The sequence below is a fragment of the Bradysia coprophila genome, assembly GCF_014529535.1.
Source record: "Bradysia coprophila strain Holo2 chromosome X unlocalized genomic scaffold, BU_Bcop_v1 contig_128, whole genome shotgun sequence".
NCBI lineage: Eukaryota > Metazoa > Arthropoda > Insecta > Diptera > Sciaridae > Bradysia > Bradysia coprophila.
In genome coordinates, this window is record NW_023503295.1 from 5,728,326 (window position 1) to 5,741,988 (window position 13,663).

Genomic DNA, 13,663 nt, shown 5'->3' on the forward strand with positions numbered 1-13,663 from the left:
TATTTGTTAATGAAAACTTGATTTTTAAATTTCAAACAAAAACATTTACAGTTAACGACATCTCAATTGTCCATCTTATGATTTCCACGTTTTCAATGAATTCCACACATTCCACACAGCTCACACTCTGTATCAGTATGATCCGCTGTGGTTGCCATGGTTGTATATTATTAGGAGGTTGGACCAACAGCCTTTTTTCGTGGTGGCATTAAATCAAAAATAACTGGTTGCTACTGTGTTGCGTATTTTGGTTAAGAATAAGATTGAAACGATATGATCACTAAGTTGAATTGTGCCACAAGCATTATTCACTTAGAATGTACACGTACAGTGTTAAAAGAGAGTCGAAATTTTGACATCGAGATCAGTTGAATTAACTGGTTTTTTTCCTTTTTACATACAAAATTTTGACATATCACCCATCGACCTCAGTTAAACTAACTGGTTTTTCCCCTGTTTTTACGCTCTTTTAACGCTGTATAAAAGTCTTTGTGCTGTATATAAGAACCGATAAATTCACGAAATCTCTGAGATTCTCGGTGCCAAGATAAACTGGAGAAAAAACGATCCAAATAGGACAAAACTTAAGAATTTCTGTATACAAATTGTTATGCGTTTCTGATGACCCAAAATATATAAATTTTCTAACATTCCCATAAATATTAAGACTAAAGGCCAAAAACATTTATATTTACTCATCGAATGAGTGTAATGTTTTCCGAAATTGATTATACACAAAATTTAGAATAAATAAGGGCAAAATTGCACAAAAACTCGATTGAAACTGGCAAAAAGCTAAATTAATACACAAAAATGTCACTTTGAAATCTGTTGACAAATGCACAATGAAAATATTATGAAAAGAATTTGACATATGTCATGGACCAAGGATGCGGATCTCAGAACTGAACGAGGTACAGCCGATTGTCATTTTAGTAGATGTGTGTTGGTTACACAACCTCTTATGATTAGTAATTTGTCTAATTTAAACTCAACAATGTCCACGTTTGACCTGCAAATTTTAGTTGACGAATAAGTTCTGAAAGAACAGGTTAAGACACTCATAAAAGCAGCTGTCATTAAAATATGATGAGTGTAGTCAGTGTTTCAATACTTCAATACAAACATTTAGTAGACAAGAAATCTCTTCTAAATTGGTTTACTGTCTTCGTTATCAAGTCAGATATGAGCTAGCCTGTCTTTTTAGAATTTTGATTGACGCTACTTAGTGCTTGGACACGCAAAGTAGTTAATGAGAACTTAAATTATGTACGTCAATGATGCCGATCGACAAAATCAAAAATGAAACTGAATCAGTATTTAGGTGAATTCTTCAACACAGTAGCAACCAGTTATTTTTGATTTAATGCCAACACGAAAAAAGGCTGTTAGCTTAACCTCCTAATAATATACAACCATGGCAACCACAGCGGATCATACTGATACAGAGTGTTTTCTGCGTGGAATGTGTGGAATTCATTGAAAACGTGGAAATCATAAGATGTGAGACAATTGAGATGTCGTGGACTGTAAGCGAAAAATTTGTAAAACAAAATTCAAAGATATTGAATCACAGCCGAAGAAATATAGTTTTCGGGTTTTACAAAGGTATTTATCATATTTAACCCACACTTTATCCCACAACAGTGGAATCCATAAATTTGAATTTCGTTTACACAACGATCACAATGACGGCGCTGCAGTCACACTTTCAAAATGTGATATATGGTGGCTAAACTAAATTTTGGTTTTAGCTACTCTTTCATCTGTTTTTTTATTATTACATTATGCTTCCAAATTTTTATGTCATATGAACCGTTTGAATTTGAAGAAAGATGTGTTGTTTATATTGAAGCTATTTAGTTTTATTTGTTGACAACATTACACAAGACACAAACTATACACTGTAAAATCATGCACTTTCTTGACGTTAAAATATTTCTGGGAGACTCAAACTCCAAGCGACAGACAAAAGCTCCAAAGCAAATACAATAGTCGCCAACATCAATAAACCGAACCAAACTTGAAGCATACCAAGTATTTGTAAAATATTGAGCTTCCGTGGAATGTTTTCCTCAGAACTCTCTAGCAACGTATTATCTCCGCTGGAAACGCTCCATTTGAATATCAATCCATTTTCATTCATGTAAGTTATTTTCTTGTCCAATGACTCCTTCAAATAGAACCGCTTCACCAGATAAATAATGTGGGTGTACTTGGAAATTGTGATCGTATGTGCCTTTCGAAAGGCTAGTTGGGTATGCATTTTTCGTTGTACATCATCAGCAAGCCGAATTTCGAATGTAACATATGCCTCTGTTTCAGTAACGAACTCCCACTCAGTACTCGGATCGATAAACTTTAACCTAATTTAAGCAATTGTCATCAATTTTCTCACAATTTCTGAGAAACACTCACAAGTCCTTGAGACGCGTGTCAAATTTTAAAAATGGACCAAAATCTCCCTCATCCAATTTGATCGAAATACCATTTTTCATCAATTCGTCAAGGTTTTTCACACTCGGCACCATTTGGTTCTTTTTAATAAAAGTGAATAACTGGCCCTGGTATACGTTTTGGAAAACGATTGATGCCAGCGTCCATACCATCAGTAAAAATCTTGCAAAATGTCCTGCCGGTTTGAAGATTGCTCCAGCAGTTACAAGGACGCTTAATAAATTGAAATACGGGGATCCACTTGCCCCAACTTTAATACCAACCACGAATGGGTAATACGGTTTTCCTTTGCACTGAAGGAATTTAATCACAGCAACTGCTATTGCAATTGTCATTAGTATGCACATCCACGATGTTATTGTAAACGGGAAGAAAATTGTTTCGAATGCAGTGTAATGCCTGGGATATGGTACAACCAACATGAGATCTTCATACGTATATGGCACGGTACTGCTGATAAGGATTTTAAGGAAGTGCTCATATAGCAGTGCTCCGACTAGCATTTCATACTGCCTTTGCTGGATCTGAAAAATGGTGCAGTTAGCTCGGCAGGATTTTTTTAAATTACCTTTTAAAAGCATTTTATCGATCTATAGTTTTTGGATTGTTCTAGAATTGTTCTATTTCCAATTTAATATAACTTTTCAACAATCAAAAAGGACCAAAATGTCTACACACAATGGATTCCTAATTTTTTGATAGGATTAGGTAGGACAAGACATCTTCTGCATGCCTTCGTATCCATAGAAGAATATTATTCATAAAAGACTCATAAAAGGTTTCGTTTTAAAAAAGAACTTTCACATGTACAAGCCGTGACGACATATTGCCTGGTATATTGTTCTTAGTTTGTATCAGTACATCTGTCGCTATGGCCTGATGGGAAATGATATTTTTATTACTTTTTATTATCGCCAAAGACCATACCTTTTTTGGCTACAAGTGTGCCCGCTCTCAACCAGAGAGATGATATGGCGACAGGCGACTCATCTCTCTGCTCATAACACATGGTTATCGGCGGATGTTTAAGTCAAAAAATGACCAAGCGGCTAAAAAACAGGTTTAATCGCTACAGCTGTAGAGGACAATGTCAAACTTTCAAAGTCACAGGAAGTCATAGTAGGAGTGAATTGAGTTCTTAAAGATAATCAATTCAATTTCCAATTTCGCTAAAACTCTTCCGTTTTCACGCTTTAAACATTTAATAAACTTACCATTCCGAAAGCTCCGAACGCAGTTTTATTCTCATAATTCACTGACCCAATACTTTCACCCCAATAAATCGAAGTATTTAGAGTGAAATTAATTTGCTTTGAAATTTCATGCAGAAGAACGTACTCCATTCCACCGAAATTGTAAGAACCATCTGAATTATTGCCGGCTATAAATATGTAAGGACGATATGGTGCTACTAGAAGTGAAATAGGACAATGGAACAAATTGGCAGTTTTTGGTGGAAAAATGTGCTTATTAGCTTGCAGAAAGTGGCCACTTTGAAATGAATTCCAAATGACTGGTTTAATTTTGCCGCAATGAGTTGGAGTAAATGGAAAATATGTGTGCAGCAGAACTGATGGTGTAGTTGCATTTTCGTACGTTAAAATGTTAACATTGATAATGTTGTCGTTGTGCCAAAAATCTCTAAAAATGTTGATCAGATCACTGTTCTCGTTCTGACCGATAAGTGAATTTGTCTTAACGATTGTGTAGTAGCCAAACGAATCCAGTGAAGTTGTAGTAATGGTCTCCACAATTAATCTAAAATTCAATAGTATTTCAACAGTGTTGTAATGAACTATCACTTAACGCTTATGTTTTTGTATTCTCTCAAATATGTTTTCTTTTATATTCTATTCATTGTCAAGGCGGAAATCAGATTTACATTAAATTTTCTAGTTCTCCGATTTTGGCATTTGAAAAAAGAAATCTTAAAGTCTCATTTATCAGGAAAAATTCAAACTTGTCGAATCAAGAATCATTCTGCTACTTATGTCGCAAATTTTTCTGTTGTTATAATTTTCTAAAATTCTTTCTAAAATTTTTCGGATAAATTTTTTGTCGAATAAACTTTCGCGTGCTTTCCTCATCAGCTGCTATTTGTGACGAATATCTTTTTGCGTGTCGAATCGTCACCAATACCGATATCAGTTCTTGTGTAAGTGGATAACAGGACTTGCGTCACACCTCCACTGTTAGTGGCTTGGGCGATATCAGCTCTTTTGTAAGTAGACAATCATATTGTGCAGTTTGAACTTTGAACGAAAATATTCTTCTTACAAATTTGTATATCCTTCTCTTTGATCTGAACCTTCCAGCTTTCTTTTGACGAAAATCGAAAATTTTACGAAATTCAAAAATTTGACGAAATTTAAACATTTGACGAAATTTGAAAATTTGACGAAATTCAAAAATTTGACGAAATTTGAAAATTTGACGAAATTCGAAACTTTGACGAAAATCGAAACTTTGATGAAAATCGAAAATTTGACGAAATTCAAAAATTTGACGAAATTCGAAAATTTGACGAATATCAAAAAGTTGATAAAAATCGAAAATTTGACAAAAATCGAAAATTTGACGAAATTAAAAAATTTGACGCACTTAAAACGATCATAGATCCCAAATAAGCGACTTTTTAGTGAAACCATGAAACACGAATCAACTAGAATCAAAAATTCTATAACTTTGTCTTTTACACGAGGTTTCTATCTGCCGTATTTTCCTAGTTATAGCTCGCACTTAAAACGCTCATAGCTCCCAAATCGGAGATTTTTGGTGAAAACCATGATACATTTGTCGACTAGAATGTGAAACTCTATAAAATTGTCTTTTAAACGAACTTTCTATCTGTTTTTTTTCCTAGTTATGGCTGACATAGCTCGCACTTAAAACGCTCATAGCTCCCAAATGGGAGATTTTTGGTGAAAACCATGAAACACGTGTCAACTAAAATCTGAAACTCTATAAATTTGTCTTTTAAACGAACTTTCTATCTGCCATATTTTCTGAGTTGTGGGTTCTATAGCTCAATAGCTTAAAACGATCATAGCTCCGAAATTATTAGCTTTTATGAAAATTCCTCAAATTAGTTTCTTAGAATTACGTCCTTGTCATACCCTGAAAACTTCAGCCAAATCCACCGGTAAAATCAAAAGTTTCGTTGTAACAAAGTAACAGTGACAAAGTAACAAAGGTTAGTAAAATTCACCTATTTTTTCATACAAATTTCTGCAAATTTCCAAGTTTTGAAATTTAATATCTCGGCCAAATCTTAACCTTATAAGGCGTGTGATAACTCGTTGACTCGTATGGACGCCCAGATTACGAATAAAACAAATGGGGCGTAGTAGGAGCGGAGGGGGAAAAGTAAAAAAAGTTGTGTATATATGTTCCTCAGTCCTACGGAAAAAAAATTTGTCAAATTTTTTAGTGTGAACGGACTTGCGTCACGGCCCTTCACTAACGTAGGGCCATGATCAATCCTACTGAAAAAAAAATTGTCAAATTTTTCAATGTGAACGGACTTGCGTCACTGCCCTTCACTAACGTAGGGCCATGATTGAATTTAACTGTAAATTTATTATTAATATCGGCAGCGTTTTAATGGTAGAATAATTTAATTATTTGTAGGTCTGCTGAGAGAGAACTAAAAAAGTGTGGTTTCCGATAACTTTTGACGAGTCATATTCAGTGTTTTCATGGTGTGGCGAGTGCTGTCTGTTAAAAAAAAATTCTAGTGAATGTTCAACCTTTTCGAAATTTATTGAAATAATAGCAAAATCAAAAGGAGCTTCCGGTACCATTTGCTCCCTGCGCAAAAGATAAATTTACGTGGAATATTTTCAGTTCATTTTTCGTAAATTTTTACAAGAAATTTAACTTTAACTAGTAGGAGGCAGTAAAACAGAACATATTGGATGCTGTTACGTGATTCAATAATTCGGAAGCATTTTGTGATGCTCGGAAACTCTCTTGTGTATTTTTGAGCAACAATCTTAACTGTTGAATCACTGTCTTCGACAAGTGTGGTTGAATACTTCGTCTTTCCGGCTCAGATATACAGACCCTACACTTGTCGAAAAGCAGTATATCTCATTGTAACCTACTATATGTGTCAGAAACAGAAACAATTCATATGATTTAAATGAAATATGGCTTGTCAAATAATGGGCATTGAAGTAATTAAATCATGAGTAAAATTTCCGGCGATTCACGAGAATGTCAAGAAATATCCCTGAGGGAAATTGCATTTTCTTACGAGGGACATTCGATAGTAACGATATTTTTTGCTCCAACAAAAAACGAATTTTGCCAAAAATTCGTAATGTACTAATTATGGAGTACGGTTAGACAATTGGGTTTTCATGCCTTGGGGCCAAAATCGAGGTCAATTCTCGAAATTTTTACTCGATTTTTTCTCTTTGCATGAAATGATTTTTTTTAGAACTAGGTTTAGAACTGCACCTACGATCGAAAAGTTCGATCAAAGTACTGTTTACACATATGTGCGTCCGAGAAAGTAACTTTGTCGGCCGGTAAACAAAGCCAACAATGGAATTTCATCTATATTTTCCGGCCGCAAACGATTGTGCCAAGTAAAAGTGAAATTGTTGTAGACTGATTTCTTTGTTATTGTTTGTGTGTTTCGTCTCATTATGATCATTACGACACAAAAAACGTAGTTCGTAAAAATACTATTTCGTGAAAAGTTCTAGGTATATTGCAACATGTAGACTTGTAACGTAGCTCACATGAAAGCATGTATTTTTGTATGTCACTCTCATTCGTTAGTTGTGTCACAAATTACGTGGATTTTCCCGCATAATATACAGGTAATACCGACACAGCTTCAGTTAAATCGAGCTCTTTGCCTGCATTGCAAATTATGCATCATGAACTGTTATGGTTGCACAACAAAGAAGAAGATTATTTATTGCCTGTTTACATGCGACTTTAATTTCGCAACCGCAAATCGATTATTTTGAATTTTCAGTTTACAATTCTTATATTATACTTCTACAACACCCGTCTGGCGATATGACAAACGTGGATTTATTACCGAAATGATTCGTATGAGTCAATCAAAATTACATTACTCATACGATCAGTAATGCCATTCAAATAATCCTGATCATGCAGCAACCATGCTGTTGATATGTTACTATCCATTGAAGCGAACACACTTCGTAAAATGGAATTGTGCATTGTGTCCGTTTTGTTGCTGGTAACGAAAACATTATTGGACAGCTTCGAATAAAACTGTTGGATAATTGCGATGATGGCCGATGCAAACAAATCTTCCCGGTCAGTTGTCGGCTCTAAGTTTCTTATTGTGCTGACTGCAGACGGTACACACAATAATAATGCTGTAATGTATACTTTCATTACTACGAAATTCACTGTTACACCTATACCTTTACTAATATGATTGAATTACCACAATAGATGAATGAACATTTAAAGGCTGAAAAGAATAAACCATTACAATCAATCTAATCGTTTTTTTTTAATCAACGAACTGATTTAGGCAACCCTACTTGTTATCTATTAAGAGCATTGATTTTACCAGTTCGGACACACAAAATACACCGCTACAGTAAAACCACAACAATGCAATCAGAACACGCGTGTGGTAAAACGGAAATATAAACACGTATTAGCAGTTGTATAACTGGCTGCCAGTCATGGTTTACTTCCGTACACGTCCGACGTATAAACATACGATCGACACGGATCGTCATGAACAGTCAAGGTGTGGTTGAATGGAGTTTAATTGAACATGTCGTCGCAAATTTGATATTTTTGGATATTCTTAGTCTGCTTGTGACCCTGAACAACGTTCCACAAAATTTTTTGATTTAGCAAGTGAGGTGTTGTTGGAAAGCTGAGACTAGCAGCAAAACAAATCTAAACAGTTTGGCTGCGAAAAACTATCATGAGTGTGACTTAGGTGTTGCTGAGTTTCACAAATATGGCCAAAAAAGTGAGAAAATTTTTGAGCCACTATAAAGTTGCTATGTTGAAAATTTGGAAAAGTAATTTTTTGGATATTGGTAGAGCTAATGTCCCTCTACTTGTACAACTAATTACCACCTCTGTGACTCAAGTATCCACGCCTGTAGAACCTTTCAAAGATCGTCATTTTTAAACTTCAATGATTCGCCACCTGCCCACCTTGAATCCATGGGAATTTTTTTTTGTACTATGACTATTAAAATTTTATTCCCTATCGATTGCAACCCCAATCAGTTCTATCGCACCCACAGAGCACTCTAGGGGGCCTTGGTCCGGCTGCTCCGGACTGCACGGATGAAAATCAAAAATTTTTGTGGAACGTTGTTCAGGGTCACAAGCAGACTGAGAATATCCAAAAATATCAATTTTGCGACGACATGTTTAATTAAACTCCATTCAACCACACCGTGCACATCGTGTACAGATAGTGTAATAAATAGGTATTTTGCTAATTAGTTATTAAATGCGCTTGTTTTGCAAACTAGATTTATGTAGTGAGTGGTTAGATATCGTGTGCGCAAAACCCCCATTTAATGACGTGCTAATGACAAGATTTATCTATTCTACAACACATGATCGTAGCATGTCAAGAGTAAAGGGACTCATAACGTCAAAAGCAAAGCAAAGTTGACGTTTTCGTGTTAGTGGTGTGTGTGATATAATTTTTCAATCAATTTCGGGTCATAATTCCTCTAGGTAGTCTACCTCTATGGATCGTAGTAAGTGTTGAAAGACAAGCTATTTTGTAAAACGTTTGCGTCCGAACTGATAAAATCACTTCTCTTAAATGCTAAACAATTTATCATGTTTCTCTCATTATGGTACAATTAGAGGAAGGATATTTTTATGGTATACCCAAAAATAGTCAAATAATTAAAACGACCTCTCTACTACATTGTCACATGTATATATTTATTGATGGAAATTTTTGTCATTTGACGAATAGAAAAAACACCGATATTTGACCAGAATGCTGGTAAATTAGATATAATCGTTTGAAATGGGTAGCTAATAGCTACTAGCTATCCTTAGAATACTTAGCCATCTACTATTAAGTAACGTTTTGGGACTCGATTTTATCTGGTTATTTACCGTTCGACTTTTTTTTCCTTTTATTTGAATCACACAAAAACGCAAAACATGAATAGGGGACGCAATTGAGATCCATGTCAACTTCCAATTTGACTTCGTTTTTGGTGAATCATCATTCTGCGGAGGAGGTGACAAGCATTTGCGATAATTATTTTTATTTTTAAATAACTATTGTTTCAAAAATGGTAAGGTTAATTCAGTAAATTGGTTGATCGTAGTATAGTATACTACTAGTATACGAACTCATCGAAAACCTAAAATCGCTAAAAAGGTGGAAAAAGTATAAAAATAAAAAATTTCCGAATTTCACCATCATCATTTTTTTATTAGCCTAGAACTTAGTCCAAGATTTTATTTTTACAATAGTTGCATTTGGCTTGATTCGGCCAGACAACTAGTAGAAGAAACTATGTTTTTTGCAGTTGTAGACTCAGCAGCATCATGAGAAATTCCAACATCTACAGCGCGTTGTACGAGAGGAAACAGATTGGGAGATTTCATGCTGTTGTTTGTGGTGTTTATCGAATTGTCGTCGTGTTCAATGGGTTCGTACGTTAAATGATCTGGCTCAGACAGCAGTTCCATACCAATTACTGATTTACATCGCACAAGTGTGCATGACTCGTCATTTTCATTTCGTATTTGTGACGCTTCTTTGATGTTTACATGTCGTTGAAGTGGATCAGTAGGCCGAATGGTTCCGGTCAGCAACTTTTGCTCATCCTTCTTATTTGAATGTCGCGGAAGTAAATTTATTGGAAGAGACGGTCTGTATTGAAAAACTACGGATGACCCTTCCCGATTACTTCCGCTATCGGTTGCAATCAAATTTAGTCGTCGCTTTTTTGACGGAGAATGATCGTACAGGAAACCTGTGTTCAACAAATCTTGTTGGTCGGTAAGTTTACGTTTTTTTGGAATAATTTTCGGTCCAATTGACGCATTGCAACGCACTGCTCTTGACGATCCACAAATATTCCATTCCACGTCGCTTGATTCTGTGGTTTGAAAATTTAGTCTTATGTTTTGTTCTGTAGAATGTTTCTCTAAAATGGCCGCTGTCAACATGTTAGAAGCATTCCGAATTCTATGACACTTTCCGAAGCTAACAGAAATGTTGTATCGTGAAGTGGTAGTAGGCTTTTCCGATCTAAATTTTTTATCATTTGCTGATATTGGTTTATTAAACTGACGCTGCTGCTTCACTGCTGAACGATCTTGTTCATGGCGTCGGGTACTGGGATCACGTTTCAAGCATCTTTTCTTACTTAACCGAACCGCGTCTTCGAACATTGTGCGACTCCTTTCATTAAATTGTTCGATTCCGATGAAGGCGTTGGCTCTTACTAAAGGAAGGTAGGTAATTTTTCTGTTGGAAGTCATTTTTTCGATTTCCTTAGAGTTTTACTGTTACAATTAGTTTTGAATTAAAGGAACGTTTGTCACTGAATTATTCGATTCTAAGGAATTTTCAAATTCAGTAAAAACTGAAAATGGGTTTCACAAACTTCTTGTTTTTTTTGCAACAACTTCTTTTTATCACAAAATTTCTTTTTTGACGTTATATTCTGAATTTCCTTGACAGTTCTTTATAACTCAACACTCAACTTAGATCACAATTTCCGAAAAAGAAAAATTTGTTGACTCCTTAGCTCGAACGATCGACTAATAATGACGTTAATTTTATTAGTAGAAATTTGATGTCACAGATTCAACTATAAGACGCCAGTCGGTGACGCCGTCAAAACTTTTCGTGCGGCATAAGCTTGTATCAGATAATTTTTGCCATTTTGAAAATATGAATGGCACCGGATAAGAACCAAAGTCGATCTGCACACCGTATGCACATCCGGGAAGACCCACGTTAGATCCTATGAAATCTTACGGCGATACAACCGTGAGATGCCTGATCAATTTGATTGTAATTGCAAAGGAAACTTGATGACCAAACGCAGACGGCAAATATTGAATTTTGATCGTGTAGTTTGCTTCCATTGCACGTCAAGAGTTGCACGGTTTGCAGAAGAAAGAAGAAAATTGAAGCCGTTTTTAAAAGATCGAAGCATGTGGTGGAAGCATGGATTACATCGTCCAAAAAAAGAGAGTCGATCTTACATACCATCTATCAGTCGATGAATTTATAAACCTATTAATTAGTCATGATGTTTGTGTTAGACCCATAATGTTAGACGAATAACTTAACAGGAGGGTATACCATGAATTTGTAAATGTTTTTTTTTTCCTCGGAGCTGAGCACACCCTGAAAATCGAGTCTAGCTACGGCCCTGATATCTGAGCCGAAGGCGACGTATGCAACTACCCGAGTCAAAATATTAGTTCTCAAGCCGAGGTGAAAGACTTTCACGTTACGAAAGCAATAATAACGCCATCTACAAAACAACGGCTGAATTGTAAAGTTTGAGATGCACACCCTGGATAATAGAGTGTTCCAGTTCGAATATTCGAACAGCTTTCAAAAATGGATGCCGTGGTACGCAGCTGTCCAAAACCAAAACAAAGCAAAAGAGGACAAAATAAAATTTTTGTTTTGGGTGTTTTTATGTTATTGATTATTTGTAAAATCAATTAAATTTTATTATTTGATGATGATAGTATTCATAAATAACAGGAAAACACTCAAAACAAAAATTTTATTTCGTCCACTTTTTTATCTTGGTTTTTGACAGCTGCGTACCACGGCATCCATTTTTGAAAGCTGAAACTCCTACTTTCAATCAGAGATGGCGTGGTGCGTGAAACTTTACAATTCAGTCGGTGTTTTGTAGATGGCGTTATTATTGCTTTTGGAACGTCAAAGTCTTTAACTTCCACTGAAAGACACGCGTGAGTTCACATGTTCACAATTTAAGTCCGAATGTTATGAACTACCAAGCATCACATGTGTTTAGTTTAAATGTATGCCCCTCCGGAAAGTTAACATTACATGAAGATGTATATCCCCGGTCCCCCTACGCTAAGACATATTTTGTGTCTATTCGGCAAAGTTCATTCACGGGCCCATAATGCAGAAACTCGTATGATCTACTTTGTATAGTAATATATAGTAATAAGTAAGATTTAATCACTTAGTTTCATCTATATGGCCAACATCTGATTAATTCCACTGATATATTTTGACAGTATCGTTACAATTAAAAGGAATTATAGTGAAATTCATTCATTAAAATCATCGGGTGTGATTATTTCAAAAGAATTATGCGATAACTAAATAAGGAAAACTAAATGAAATTAGTACACTTAAAAAAATTGACTAATTATCACATTTTCGTTTTCACCACTATAACCTGACCAACGAAGACATGCTTGATATTGAATGGTTTTTTGGTTTTTGTCACAGTGTCGTTAAATGTAAAAAAATAGTCTTAAGAAACTACAACAGAAAGTGTTCAGAGAGTGTGTAAAAGTCTGAATAATAAAATCTTCATTAGGCCTGTTCATTTTAGAGAAATAGTCTCAAATTCATCTGGAATGGTGTTTATCTGGTCCGGAAGGCTAAAATATTGGACCCGTATTTTTTTGTGGAATTTTAAAAAATAGTTTAGATCTGGGGAGCGAAGCATTTGTTCAAATGTACGAAAGCGTTGGTTAGAAGAGAGGAGAATGATGGTGTATATCTTTTTTACTCTTCTAACCAACGCATTCGTACATTTGAACAAATGCTTAGCTCCCCAGATCTAAACTATTTTTTAAAATTCTAAAAAAAATACGGGTCCAATATTTTAGTCTTCCGGACCACATAAACACCATGCCAGATGAATTTGAGACTATTTCTCTAAAATGAACAGGCCTAATCTTCATACAAGGCAGAATTTTTAAACCCGTACTAAATACAAGGTCTTATAGATTAACATTCAACTTTGAGAATTCACCTATGTTTCCATGGGCAGAGTTGTTTATCTATTCCCACTGTCCTCACAATACTTCGAGTACCTAATCAGTGAGTGGTTTGGTTTCCGTACTTGACGACCTGAGCGACAAGATAGAATCTATCCAAAAGAAATTTATCATACCTTCCGTAGTCCGTATAACCGTGACTAGGTATGTTGACTGCCGTCTCCCCGCTACGGCCATAGATGTG